Raw genomic sequence first — 12994 nt, forward strand, 5'->3', positions numbered from 1 at the left:
TAATTAAGGAAATATTTATTGTTTTTCACGTGGAATGGTGTAATATCACTATTTACTAAGTTTATTTTCTTTACTATCAAGTTTAAGATTCTAGCCCATTTCTGACACTTGCAACTTTTTTTTCTTGTTCAAGAGTGAATTACCATACAGTACTTACAGGTGGACATACTTAAAGGTCTCCCAATTAAAAAAAAAAAGCACCAGTCCTCAGCTGCCACTTTACTTCTGGTTTAATAGATTCAGAAATCTCATTGGCTCCAGCCTGACCAATCATGTCTGGCCTCCAACTCTGACCAATTAGGTTCACTTCACTTCTGCTTAAGTGAGATTCTGCAGCTTGCCAGCTCTTTCTACTGCAGACTGAAGCGAAGCGGGCGTTGATCATAAGTACTAGAGGTAAGAGAGTGGAGCTTTTCAAATTTAGGTTCTCTTTTCTGTTAGTGTCTGTTTTTCTTTGCTTTTCTGTTTCTACCTCCTTTGAGAGACAGTGAATTTCCTGCTGCTGGGTAGGTGTGGGGGTGGGGGTGGGGTGGAAACAAGCAAAATGAACAAGGTACCTAGATTTTAGTCCTCTTTCCTTTCTTCTCGCTTACAATCCCAAACTATTTGCAAGAAGTCAAGACTTGGGCTTTCTTTTCACTAATGAAAAAAGAGAAACTTGGTACTGAATTGAAGAAATGCTTTGGGCTGATCAGATATTGGAAACTATCTCTTCAGGTGGAATTCTTTCCTCAACCCCTGCTTCATTTACTTGGCTTGTTGCGGGCTCTTGGAAAACCTGGAACTGGAAATAAGTCTCAAAGATGATGCTAGCTAAAGGGCAGGGCTACCAGCATTAACCCTGCTTTCATTAGGAAGGGCATTCCTAATTTTCCATGTGGCATCCCTTACGATGGAGCGCTGCAAGAAGGACCTTCTTTGGTTGGCTCAACCTTTGGTTCTAACTCTAGCTTAATCTCTTAAAAGTAGCCTCACCATCCCTGACAAGGGCGGGTATGGGCTACTTTCTCTCCTGACTCATAACATCAGAGGGAAACTTTATGAATACAGCCCATTGTCTTCCTGGTGGCTTTAGTAGGCTTACTTTATAGCTATCTTCTGCTCCAAAGCCATCCAGAACTTTCAGAAAGGATTCAGTGTCTAGTCATTTTGTGTCAGGACATTTGTCCTGTATGAGATCCATTATTTAACGAAGTATTTTCAGGACACAAGGGTTGTTAGTCCAATTTAACTTTCCTGATATCTCCATTCCTCTTAATCAGACTCTTTCTTAGGTTGAAATCTGGGAGACACTTTTTTTTTAAATAATAATAATAACTTTTATTAAAGTGTTTAAAAATTTAAATTAAAGCATTATTATTATAAACATATACATATGTGTATGTATACATATATATGTGTGTGTGTGTTATGGAAGTAAACCAAATTTCTGGTAAAAAATTGGAAATCTACAAGATAATTTCATTCTGATCTAATGCATTTTTTCTTGATAAATTATAAGGAAGTAATTAGTTCCTTGAAATTTGCTATCCCTTAGACTAGTTCCTAACAAGCATCATACGAAGCATCATTAAAGTTGATAGGACATCTCCTCATGAACTTTCTTTTGTTGTTATTAATAAACTTTATTTTTTAGAGCAGTTTTAGATTTACAACAAAATTAAGCAGGTACAGAGGGTTCCATATACATACAACTTCTATGCTATGCACATTCCTCACCAGAATCCTACACCTGTTAACAATCAATGAATCTTTGCTGACACATCATCACCCAAAATCCATAATTTACATTAGGGTTTACTCTTGTTATACATTTTATGAGTTTTGATAAATGTAAAATGACATGTGTCCACCATTGTAGTATCATAAAGAATTGTTTCACTGTCCTAAAATCCCTTGTGCTCTGCCTATTCATCTCTCCCTCTGGGAGACACTCTTGTGTTCATTTAGATTCTGATTCCATTTGTATTTATGGAATTTTGGAGGCAAGACCCAAGGCTAGAGAATGACTTGTACTGAGGGGATAGACTATACTACCCATAATGTCCTCATATTCCTGCTGTTTAGATGTCCCTCTTTTTCTTTCGAGCTCTTGACTTGGCGTTTTTGTCTTCATAGAAACAGGTGGTTCCTCTTGTGTACTTCCTTGGCCCCTAACGTTAAAGTCTTTGAAATTATTTAATTTTGTCAGAAGTAGTCTGTCTTTTATAACCCTAGGATTTTCAATTAGAGCTCATCATAACAGTACTGCTGAAATCACAATCTGCAGCTTTCTTATGGGTCACCAGAATCGAGAGTTCCCTTCCATAATTCATGTCCAAACTACAGACATTTAAATTCAAGAATCTATACTTCAGAACCTATTTTCTGGTAGGGTTTGCTCATGTTCCTCAGCCTGCAGTTGAGACTTATTAACCTCATAATTGAGTTGAGAAACAAGGTCCCTGTAAGATATATGGGTTGGAGGATGGAACTGGACCAGTAAATGGGATTATGACACTGATTCCAGAAGTTTTCCTTCCTCCCTGATACTGCTTGTGTCCTCAGAGAGTGAAAAAATCCTGTTACAGGAGAAGCCATGAAATGCACTGGGACCCTGTTGATAGGTGAAATCTAAGTGCACTTCCTAAAGGACTCATTTGTCTGTTGCTTAAAGGGAATTCAAAGTTTTCCTTAGTGCATGAGTAGTTACTTCTGACTGAGGGCTGAGATAGCATGTTAAGTCGGAAGCTCACAGATGCCGTTCATCACTTACTAATATGACTAACCCAGCAGGATTAAATACCCTCACTTGTGGCTGGCTTCCTTTAGAGGGCTTATCTTCATCCGTGTAGAATAATCTTATTCCTATCGTGAGCCACCACAACATGAAGCAGAATATCTTAGGACCCTGTTTCCTATCAACTATTACAGAATTTTTAACTTAAAGATGTCATAAGGCAGACCAACAACCCACTAACAACCTTAGTTAGTGTGGTGAAAGTGGCAGCTGCCATATTGTGTGTGGGGGGGGGGGAGGTGGTCAAATCCTGGATTAAAGGATGAGGAAGGAGTTTGCACCAGGGAAGGTGAGAGCAGGGACAATTAAGGAGACCTGCGAGTTCAGGAGAAATATCCCTTGCAGTAGGGTACCATAGGTGTTTGTAGCCTCGAGGACTCCCTTTCAGGAATGCAACACTGCTATAGTAGCAGGAGTTGCTGTTCAATCTAACATGTTATCTTCAGCAGCTGTTATCTAGACATAATATTAAATACCAGTGGAAAGCTTCCTAGTCCCTGTTTTGCTAACAGTATTGCCTTGGGCTTATTTTAGGACTCTTGTCCCACAGGAACTAGAGGTTGATGGTTCAGTGCTGTTCATAAGATTTGTGAGTCTGCATAACTGTTCTTCTAACTGAAGACTATTCAGATCACTTGGGAGCTTTTTGTTTATGGTTACATGATGGCTCCTGAGCTGGGTTCAACTTGGGATGTTTTAAAGCAGTCTTAAACTGTTGCTGTCTGGTCTTGTGGAAGCTGTCCAGGTCAGAGCAGGGATAATTGTCAACCCTAAGAAAAGGACATGACTGGGTAATTGCATCTTCAGTTTCCTCATATTGCTGTGTTCTGTTGCTGAGGATTCCAAGCCCCCATGAGGGGTTTCTCCAGGGTTTGCATGTCCTATATTGGTATCAAGAATTCTTTTGAGTAGATCTAGGTAGAAAGCAATCGTTTTTTGGAACAGTTAAGTCTGGACTCACTGCACATAAGTTTGGATGCACACAATAGGGTGCAAGCTATTACCTTGCTTCCTTTTTTTCCTATAAGCAGACTTCCGATTGGCTGCCTTACTCCATGCTCTTTATAGAGGTTGTGGCATCAACAGCCAGAAAAAGTGGGATGTGTGTTGGTGAGGGGTTAATGCAAACTCAGTACATGCCTTTTCTTTCTGGCTGCTGCTACTTAACACTAGTTTCTTGGACAGCAAAGTTTGCAGTATCTCTCCTCTGCAATGACCACCAGCTAACGCATGTTCTTAAAGAATCACTATTGAACTTGACTGTCAAATAACAAGCCATAAACATTCATCCCTCTGATAAAGAACCTCTTATAAGCAGTCACCTTTTCCACCAATGACTGCCTAACACTCAAAAAGGTTCTTTATGCATGCCCTTAAAGACAGTTTTCAGATTTATCCAGGTTCCTCTAAAACCTTGCATTTTGATAGTGTTAGGGTGAGTTATGGTTAACAACTGAGAGAATCTGAGTGAGATACCAAGAAACTTAGTTAACATTCTTCAACTAGGATACTGGGGCTTTGTATTGCCTAGCTGACAACTTGACTCAGCATCCTGACTAGTTTTGAGGAAATAAAACTTAAAACACAACATCCTGCCAACAGAACCTCTCCACAAAGGTACAAGAGAAGTTTTGAATAAGTGTTAGCATGTGGTGCTCATGACAATCAACTAGCTAAAGAGGTTGCAAAGACAGAAATTTTGTCCATTTATATAGCAAAGTAGATATCCCATTACATGCTTGTTATCAAGATAGATGATAAATAAGGACTGAAGAGCACCATTGGTTACACAGTTATCTTAAATTCACCTGGTAATTTGGATGGTCACCTGTGTTTAATTGCCTTTATCCAGAGGAAAAATTTCTCACATTTTCATATGCGAGGTAGATTGGCAGCTTGGAGCCAAGCATTGGCTGAAATAAGGCTCCTACCCTCCTGCCACAGAAACTTGGAGATAGACTAGTACAATTGAATTTTAGATGGCTTAGAAAGCCAGGGAGAGCAGTAGAGATAAGATGCCTAAAGAAAGAGATGTGGTACACCCAAGTTAATACTCTTTACAAGACTTGATCTGTTTTTGCAGCAGCTCAAATTAATTGAGCTCTGCCTTAAATGCAGAGCACAAAATCCATGTTTCTGTTTATCTAAATGTACATATTAGAAGTTAGTCGTTTTTTACTTAAACAGTGTTCTGTGTAATCCCTCCATATAACTGATTTGAAGACTTCATCTCTATGTTGCCGTAGTTCATTCTGACTTGTCTCACATTTCATTGTGTAAATACATAGTTTATGCATGCTCTTACTGAGTCTTTGGAGTTTTAGGACTTTGCTATTAAGTGCATCTGTGAACACTTTTACATGTCCATTGTTGTACACGTAAGCTTCTTGGTATACTTAGAGTGAAACTCAAACTATAAGGGTATACAAATGCTCAATTTTAGGAGACGGTGCGAAACTGTCATTCAAAGTCATTGCCTTGATTTACACCATAAGAAAAACTTAACCAACACCCTCTCCAACACTAATCAGATCTTATTTTTCAAAATAAAGTGGCCTTCAATGATAATATCTCGATATATATTACTGATTGCTATTTATAATGTCTTGTGTGTTTAAAGATTTTGTTTGAAACCATTTTCTTGTCCAATTTCTCTTAACATTAGGACCTTTGATAGTTATTTAGATCTTTATAAGTCCTTTGTGTATGTGAATCTTTCCATTTATAATGTCTTATAATTTAAGGCACTTTTGAAAATTTAGTTCAATTTTCTACATTTCTTGGAGGAGACATATGTCTAAATTCTCATTTCCCCCAAGAACTAACTTATTCACCTATATTTCTATACCAAGAATTAAAGTTACTTTCACATTTAAATTCTTAATACATCTGGAATTCATTTTTGTTTACGGAGTAAGGTTGGGATCTAATGAATTTCCATGTGGATAATGATTTTTCCAGGTACACTAATTGAACAGGCCCTCCTGTCAGTAAGTTCTTACTGAGTTAAGATAAAGGTGGAATGCTGTGTACAAAGAGATGATTGTCCTGTTGACTGATCTCCTGGTCTGTGAGAAAAAGATGGACCTGTGGGTCTATGGCATAGGTCTTGGACGTATATACTTGAAAAGGCAAAACTCCAGTGGAATATCAATGCAGGGATCTCTGTAAGGTGGAACGTAACTCATGTTAGCCTCATCCTTTGATCCTTTGTCACCTTCATTCACAACCCTGCAGGGATGAGAGTCCAGGAGGCTGCATAGTTATAGGACCTCCCAATGGGACTGAGGATGAAGGACTGTTCTATTTCCTCACCCATATACTTCTACAAAGCTAAGGCAACTTTGTGCCAAGTTAAATCCTATTTCTCTTATGCACATAATACAAACACATGACCACTGCTAGTAGTCATCCATCTGCTCTAATAATTCTCCTTTTTTTAACACCTTTATTCGAGTATAGTTGCTTTACAATGTTGTGTTAGTTTCTGCTATATAACAAGTGAATCAGCTATATGTATACATATATCCCCATATCCCCTCCCTCTTGCATCTCCCTTCCACACTCGCTGTCCCACCCCTCTAGGTGGTCACAAAGCACTGAGTTGATCTCCCTGTGCTATGCAGCTGCTTCCCACTAGCTATCTATTTTACATTTGGTAGTGTATATAAGTCAGTGCTACTCTCTCACTTCCCAGCTTACCCTTCCCCCTCCCTGTGTCCTCAAGTCTATACTCTACGTCTGCATCTTTATTCCTGTCCTGCCCCTAGGTTCATCAGAACCATTATTTTTAGATTCCATACATATGTGTTAGCATACGGTATTTGTTTCTCTCTTTCTGACTTCACTCTGTATGACAGACTCTAGGTCCATCCACCTCACTACAAATAACTCAATTTCATTTCCTTTTATGGCTGAGTAATATTCCATTGGATATACGTGCTACATCTTCTTTATCCATTCATCTGTCGATGGATACTTAGGTTGCTTCCATGTCCTGGTTATTGTAAATAGTGCTGCAATGAGCATTGTGATACATGATTCTTTTTGAATTATGGTTTTCTCAGGGTATATGCCCAGTAGTGGGATTGCTGGGTCATATGGTAGTTCTATTTTTCGTTTTTTAAGGAACCTCCATACTGTTCTCCATAGTGGCTGTATCAATTTACATTCCCACCAACAGTGCAAGAGGGTTCCCTTTTCTCCACACCCTCTCCAGAATTTGTTTGTAGATTTTTTGATGATGGTCATTCTGACCGGTGTGAGGTGATATCTCACTGTGGTTTTGATTGGCATTTCTCTAATGATTAGTGAAGTTGAGCATCCTTTCATGTGTTTGTTGGCAATCTGTATATCTTCTTTGGAGAAATGTCTATTTAGGTCTTCTGCCCATTATGGATTGGGTTGTTTGTTTCTTTAGTATTGAGCTGCATGAGCTGCTTGTATAATTTGGAGATTAATCCTTTGTCAGTTGTTTTGTGTGCAAATATTTACTCCCATTCTGAGGGCTGTCTTTTGGTCTTGTTTATGGTTTCCTTTGCTGTGCAAAAGCTTTTAAGTTTCATTAGGTCCCATTTGTTTATTTTAGTTTTTATTTCCATTTCTCTAGGAGGTGGGTCAAAAAGGATCTTGCTGTGATTTATGTCATAGAGTGTTCTGCCTATGTTTTCCTCTAAGAGTTTGATAGTGTCTGGCCTTACATTTAGGTCTTTAATCCATTTTGAGTTTATTTTTGTGTATGGTGTTAGGGTGTGTTCTAATTTCATTCTTTTACATGTAGCTGTCCAGTTTTCCCAGCACCATTTATTGAAGAGGCTGTCTTTTCTCCATTGTATATTCTTGCCTCCTTTGTCAAAGACAAGGTGACCATATGTGTGTGGGTATATATCTGGGCTTTCTATCCTGTTCCATTGATCTATATTTCTGTTTTTGTGCCAGTACCATACTGTCTTGATGACTATAGCTTTGTAGTATAGTCTGAAGTCAGGAAACCTGATTCCTCCAGCTCCCTTTTTCTTTCTCAAAATTGCTTTGGCTATTTGGGGTCTTTTGACTTTCCATACAAATTGCAAAATTTTTTGTTCTAGTTCTGTGAAAAATGCCATTGGTAGTTTGATATGGATTGCATTGACTCTGTAGATTGCTTTGGGTAGTAGAGTCATTTTCACAATATTGATTCTTCCAATCCAAGAACATGGTATATCTCTCCATCTGTTTGTATCATCTTTAATTTCTTTCATCAGTGTCTTATAGTTTTCTGCATACAGGTCTTTTGTCTCCTTAGGTAGGTTTATTCCTAGATATTTTATTCTTTTTGTTGCAATGGTAAATGGGAGTGTTTCCATAATTTCTCTTTCAGATTTTTCATCATTAGTGTATAGGAATGCTAGAGATGTCTGTGCATTAATTTTGTATCCTGCTACTTTACCAAATTCATTGATTAGCTCTAGTAGTTTTCTGGTTGCATTTTTAGGGTTCTCTATGTATAGTATCATGTCATCTGCAAACAGTGACAGTTTTACTTTTTCTTTTCTGATTTGGATTCCTTTTTTTTTTAATTTTTTAAATTTATTATTTATTTATTATTTTTATTTTTGGCTGTGTTGGGTCTTCGTTTCTGTGTGAGGGCTTTCTCCAGTTGCGGCGAGTGGGGGCCACTCTTCATCGCGGTGCGCGGGCCTCTCACTGTCGCGGCCTCTCTTGTTGTGGAGCACAGGCTCCAGACACTCAGGCTCAGTAGTTGTGGCTCACGGGCCCAGTTGCTCCGCGGCATGTGGGATCTTCCCAGACCAGGGCTTGAACCCGTGTCCCCTGCATTGGCAGGCAGATTCTCAACCACTGCGCCACCAGGGAAGCCCTGATTTGGATTCCTTTTCTTTTGCTTCTCTGATTGCTATTGCTAAAACTTCCAAAACTATTTTGAATAATAGTGGTGAGAGTGGGCAACCTTGTCTTGTTCCTGATCTTAGAGGAAATGGTTTGTTTTTCACCATTGAGAACAATGTTGGCTCTGGGTTTCTCATACATAGCCTTTATTATGTTGAGATAGTTTCCCTCTATGCCCATTGTCTGGAGAGTTTTTATCATAAATGGGTGAATTTTGTCAAGCTTTTTCTGCATCTATTGAGGTTATCATATGGTTTTTCTCCTTCCATTTGTTAATATGGTGTATCACATTGATTGATTTGCGTATACTGAAGAATCCTTGCATTCCTGGGATAAACCCCACTTGATCATGGTGCATCATCCTTTTAATGTGCTGTTGGATTCTGTTTGCTAGTATGTTGTTGAGTATTTTTGCATCTATGTTCATCAGTGATATTGGCCTGTAGTTTTCTTTCTTTGTGACATCTTTGTCTGGTTTTGCTATCAGGGTGACAGTGGCCTCATAGAATGAGTTTGGGAGTGTTCCTCCCTCTGCTATATTTTGGAAGAGTTTGAGAAGGATAGGTGTTAGCTCTTCTCTAAATGTTTGATAGAATTCGCCTGTGAAGCCATCTGTTCCTGGGCTTTTGTTTGTTGGAAGATTTGTAATCAGTTTCAAATTCAGTGCTTGTGATTGGTCTGTTCATATTTTCTATTTCTTCCTGATTCAGTCTTGGAAAGTTGTACTTTTCAGAGAGTTTGTCTATTTCTTCCAGGTTGTCCATTTTATTGGCCTATAGTTGCTTGTAGTAGTCTCTCATGATCCTGTATATTTCTGCAGTGTCAGTTGTTACTTCTCCTTTTTCATTTCTAATTCTATTCATTTGAGTCTTCTCCCTTTTTTTCTTGATGAGTCTGGCTAATGGTTTATCAATTTTGTTTATCTTCTCAAAGAAACAGATTTTAGTTTTATTGATCTTTGCTATTGTTTCCTTCATTTCTTTTTCATTTATTATCTGATCTTTAGGATTTCTTTCCTTCTAACTTTGGGGGGTTTTTTGTTGTTCTTTTTCTAATGGCTTTAGGTGTAAGGTTAGGTTGTTTATTTGAGATTTTTTCTTGTTTCTTGAGGTAGGATTATATTGCTATAAACTTCCCTCTTAGAACTGCTTTTGCTGCATGCCATAGGTTTTGGGTCATTGTGTTTTCATTGTCATTTGTTTCTAGGTATTTTTTGATTTCCTCTTTGATTTCTTCAGTGATCTCTTAGTTATTTAGTAGTGTATTGTTTAGCCTCCATGTGTTCGTATTTTTTACAGTTTTTTTTTCCTGTAATTGATATCTAGTCTCATAGCGTTGTGGTCAGAAAATATACTTGATAAAATTTCAATTTTCTTACATTTGTGACCCAAGATATGATGTATCCTGGAGAATATTCCATGAGCACTTGAGAAGAAAGTGTATTCTGTTGTTTTTGGATGGAATGTCCTATAAATATCAATTAAGTCCTTCTGATCTAATGTGTCTTTTAAAGCTTCTTTTTCTTATTTTCATTTTGAATGATCTGTCCATTGGTGAAAGTGGGGTGTTAAAGTCCCCTACTATTATTGTGTTAGTGTTGATTTCCCCTTTTATGGCTGTTAGCATTTGCCTTATGTATTGAGGTGCTCCTATGTTGGTTACATAAATATTTACAATTGTTATATCTTCTTCTTGGATTGATCCCTTGATCATATGTAGTGTCCTTCTTTGTCTCTTGTAATAGTCTTTATTTAAAGTCTATTTTGTCTGATGTGTGTATTGCTACTCCAGCTTTTTGATATCCTTTTGCATGGAATATCTTTTTCCATCCCCTAAATCTCAGTCTGTATGTGTGCCTAGGTCTGAAGTGGGTCTCTTGTAGACAGCATATATACATATCTTGTTTTTGTATCCATTCAGCCAGTCTGTGTCTTTTGTTTGGAACATTTAATCCATTTACATTTAAGGTAATTATTGATATGTATGTTCCTATTACCATTTTCTTAATTGTTTTGGGTTTGTTATTGTAGGTCTTTTCCTTCTCTTGTGTTTCCTGCCTAGAGAAGTTCCTTTAGCATTTGTAGTAAAGCTGGTTTGGTGGTGCTGAATTCTCTTAGCTTTTGCTTGTCTGTACAGGTTTTAATTTCTCTGTCAAAAATTAATGAGATCCTTGCTGGATAGAGTAATCTTGGTTGTAGGTTTTTCTCTTTCATCACTTTAAATATGTCCTGCCACTTCCCTTCTGGCTTGCCGAGTTTCTGCTGTAAGTTCAGCTGCTAACCTGATGGGGTTTCCCTTGTATGTTATTTGTTGCTTTTCCCTTGCTGCTTTTAATATTTTTTCTTTGAATTTAATTTTTGATAGTTTGATAAAATATGTGTTGTTGTGTTTCTCCTTGGGTTTATCCTGTATGGGACTCTCTGTGCTTTCTGGACTTGATTATTTACTGTCCCGTGTTAGGGAAGTTTTCAACTATAATCTCTTCAAATATTTTCTCAGACCCTTTCTTTTTCTCTTCTTCTTCTGGGACCCATATAGTTCTCATGCTGGTGTGTTTAATGTTGTCCAAGAGGTCTCTGAGACTGTCCTCAATTCTTTTCATTCTTTTTTCTCTATTCTGCTGTGTGGCAGTTATTTCCCCTAATTTATCTTCCAGGTCATTTATCCATTCTTCTGCCTCAGTTATTCTGCTGTTGATTCCTTCTAGAGTATTTTTAATTTCATTTATTGTGTTGTTCATCATTGTTTGTTTGCTCTTTAGTTCTTCTAGGTGCTTGTTAAACGGTTCTTGTATTTTCTCCATTCTATTTCCAAGATTTTGGATCATCTTTACTATCATTACTCTGAATTCTTTTTCAGGTAGACTGCCTATTTCCTCTTCATTTGTTTGGTCCGGTGGGTTTTTACCTTGCTTCTTCATCTGCTGCACCTTTCTCTGTCTTCTCATTTTGTTTAACTTACTGTATTGCGGGTGTCCATTTAACAGGCTGCAGGTTCATAGTTCCCGTTATTTTTGGTGTCTGCCCCCAGTGTGTGAGGTTGGTTCAGTGGCTTGTGTAGGTTTCCTGGTGGAGGGGACTGATGCCTGTGTTCTGGTGGGTGGGGCTCTATCTTGTCTTTCTGGTGGGCTGGGCTGCATCCGGTGGTGTGTTTTGGAGTGTCTGAACTTAGTATGACTTTAGGCAGCCTCTCTGCTAATGGGTGGGGTTGTGTTCCTGTCTTGCTAGTTTGGCATGGGGCATCCAGCACTGGAGCTTGCTGGCCGTTGGGTAGGGCTTGGTCTTAGTGTTGAGACAAAGATCTCTGGGAGAGCTCTCGCCAATTGATATTATGTGGGACTGGGAGGTTTCTGGTGGTCCAATATCCTGGACTCAGCCCTCCCACCTCAGAGGCTCAGGTCCAACACCCGGCCGGAGCACCAAGACCTTGCCAGCCACACAGCTCATAAAAAAAGGAAGAAAGAGAGAAGAAGAAGAAAAAAAAAAAGACAAAATCCTTGGACAAATGGTAAAAACAAACCTAAAAAGACAATCACACAAATAAGCATACACATACACACTCAAAGAAAAAGGAAAACAATTTTTTTAATGTTTAAAAATGTATAAAAATAAAATATATATATATAAATTTAAAAAGAGAGCACCAAACCAATAAACAAATCCACCAATGATAATAAGCACTGAAACTAAACTAGGATAAATATAAAATCAGAAACAAATTAGACACAGAAAGCAAACCTCAAGTCTACAGTTGCTCCCAAAGTCCACCTCCTCAGTTTTGGGAACATTTGTTGTCTAGTCAGGTATTCCGCAGATGCAACGTTTATCAAGTTGATTGTGGGGATTTAATCCACTGCTCCTGAGGCTGCTGGGAGAGATTTCCCTTTCTCTTCTTTGTTCTCACAGCTCCTGGGGTTCACCTTTGATTTTGGCCCTCCCTCTATGTGTAGGCCACCCTGAGGAGTCTATTCCCCACCCAGACAGAAAGGGGTAAAGCAGCAGCTGATTAGTGCTCTCTTGCTCATTCAAGCCTGGGAGAGGGAGGTGTATGGTAGTCATAATTGGAATGCGGGGTGATCTTGTAGCAGCAGAGGCCAGTGTGACACTGCAACAGCCTGAGGCATGCCGTGTGCTCTCCTGGGGAAGTTGTCTCTGGATTACACGACACTGGCAGTGGCGTGCTGCACAGGCTCCCGGGGGGTGTGCGTAGTGACCTGTGCTTGCACACAGGCTTCTTGGTGGCAGTGGCAGCAGTGTTAGCAGTTCATGCCCAACTCTGGGGTCCGAGCTGATAGCCATGGTTTGTGCCCGTCTCTGGAGCTCGCTTAGG

This window comes from Balaenoptera borealis (genome assembly GCF_965194805.1).
Source record: "Balaenoptera borealis genome assembly, chromosome: 11".
Taxonomy (NCBI): Eukaryota; Metazoa; Chordata; class Mammalia; order Artiodactyla; family Balaenopteridae; genus Balaenoptera; species Balaenoptera borealis.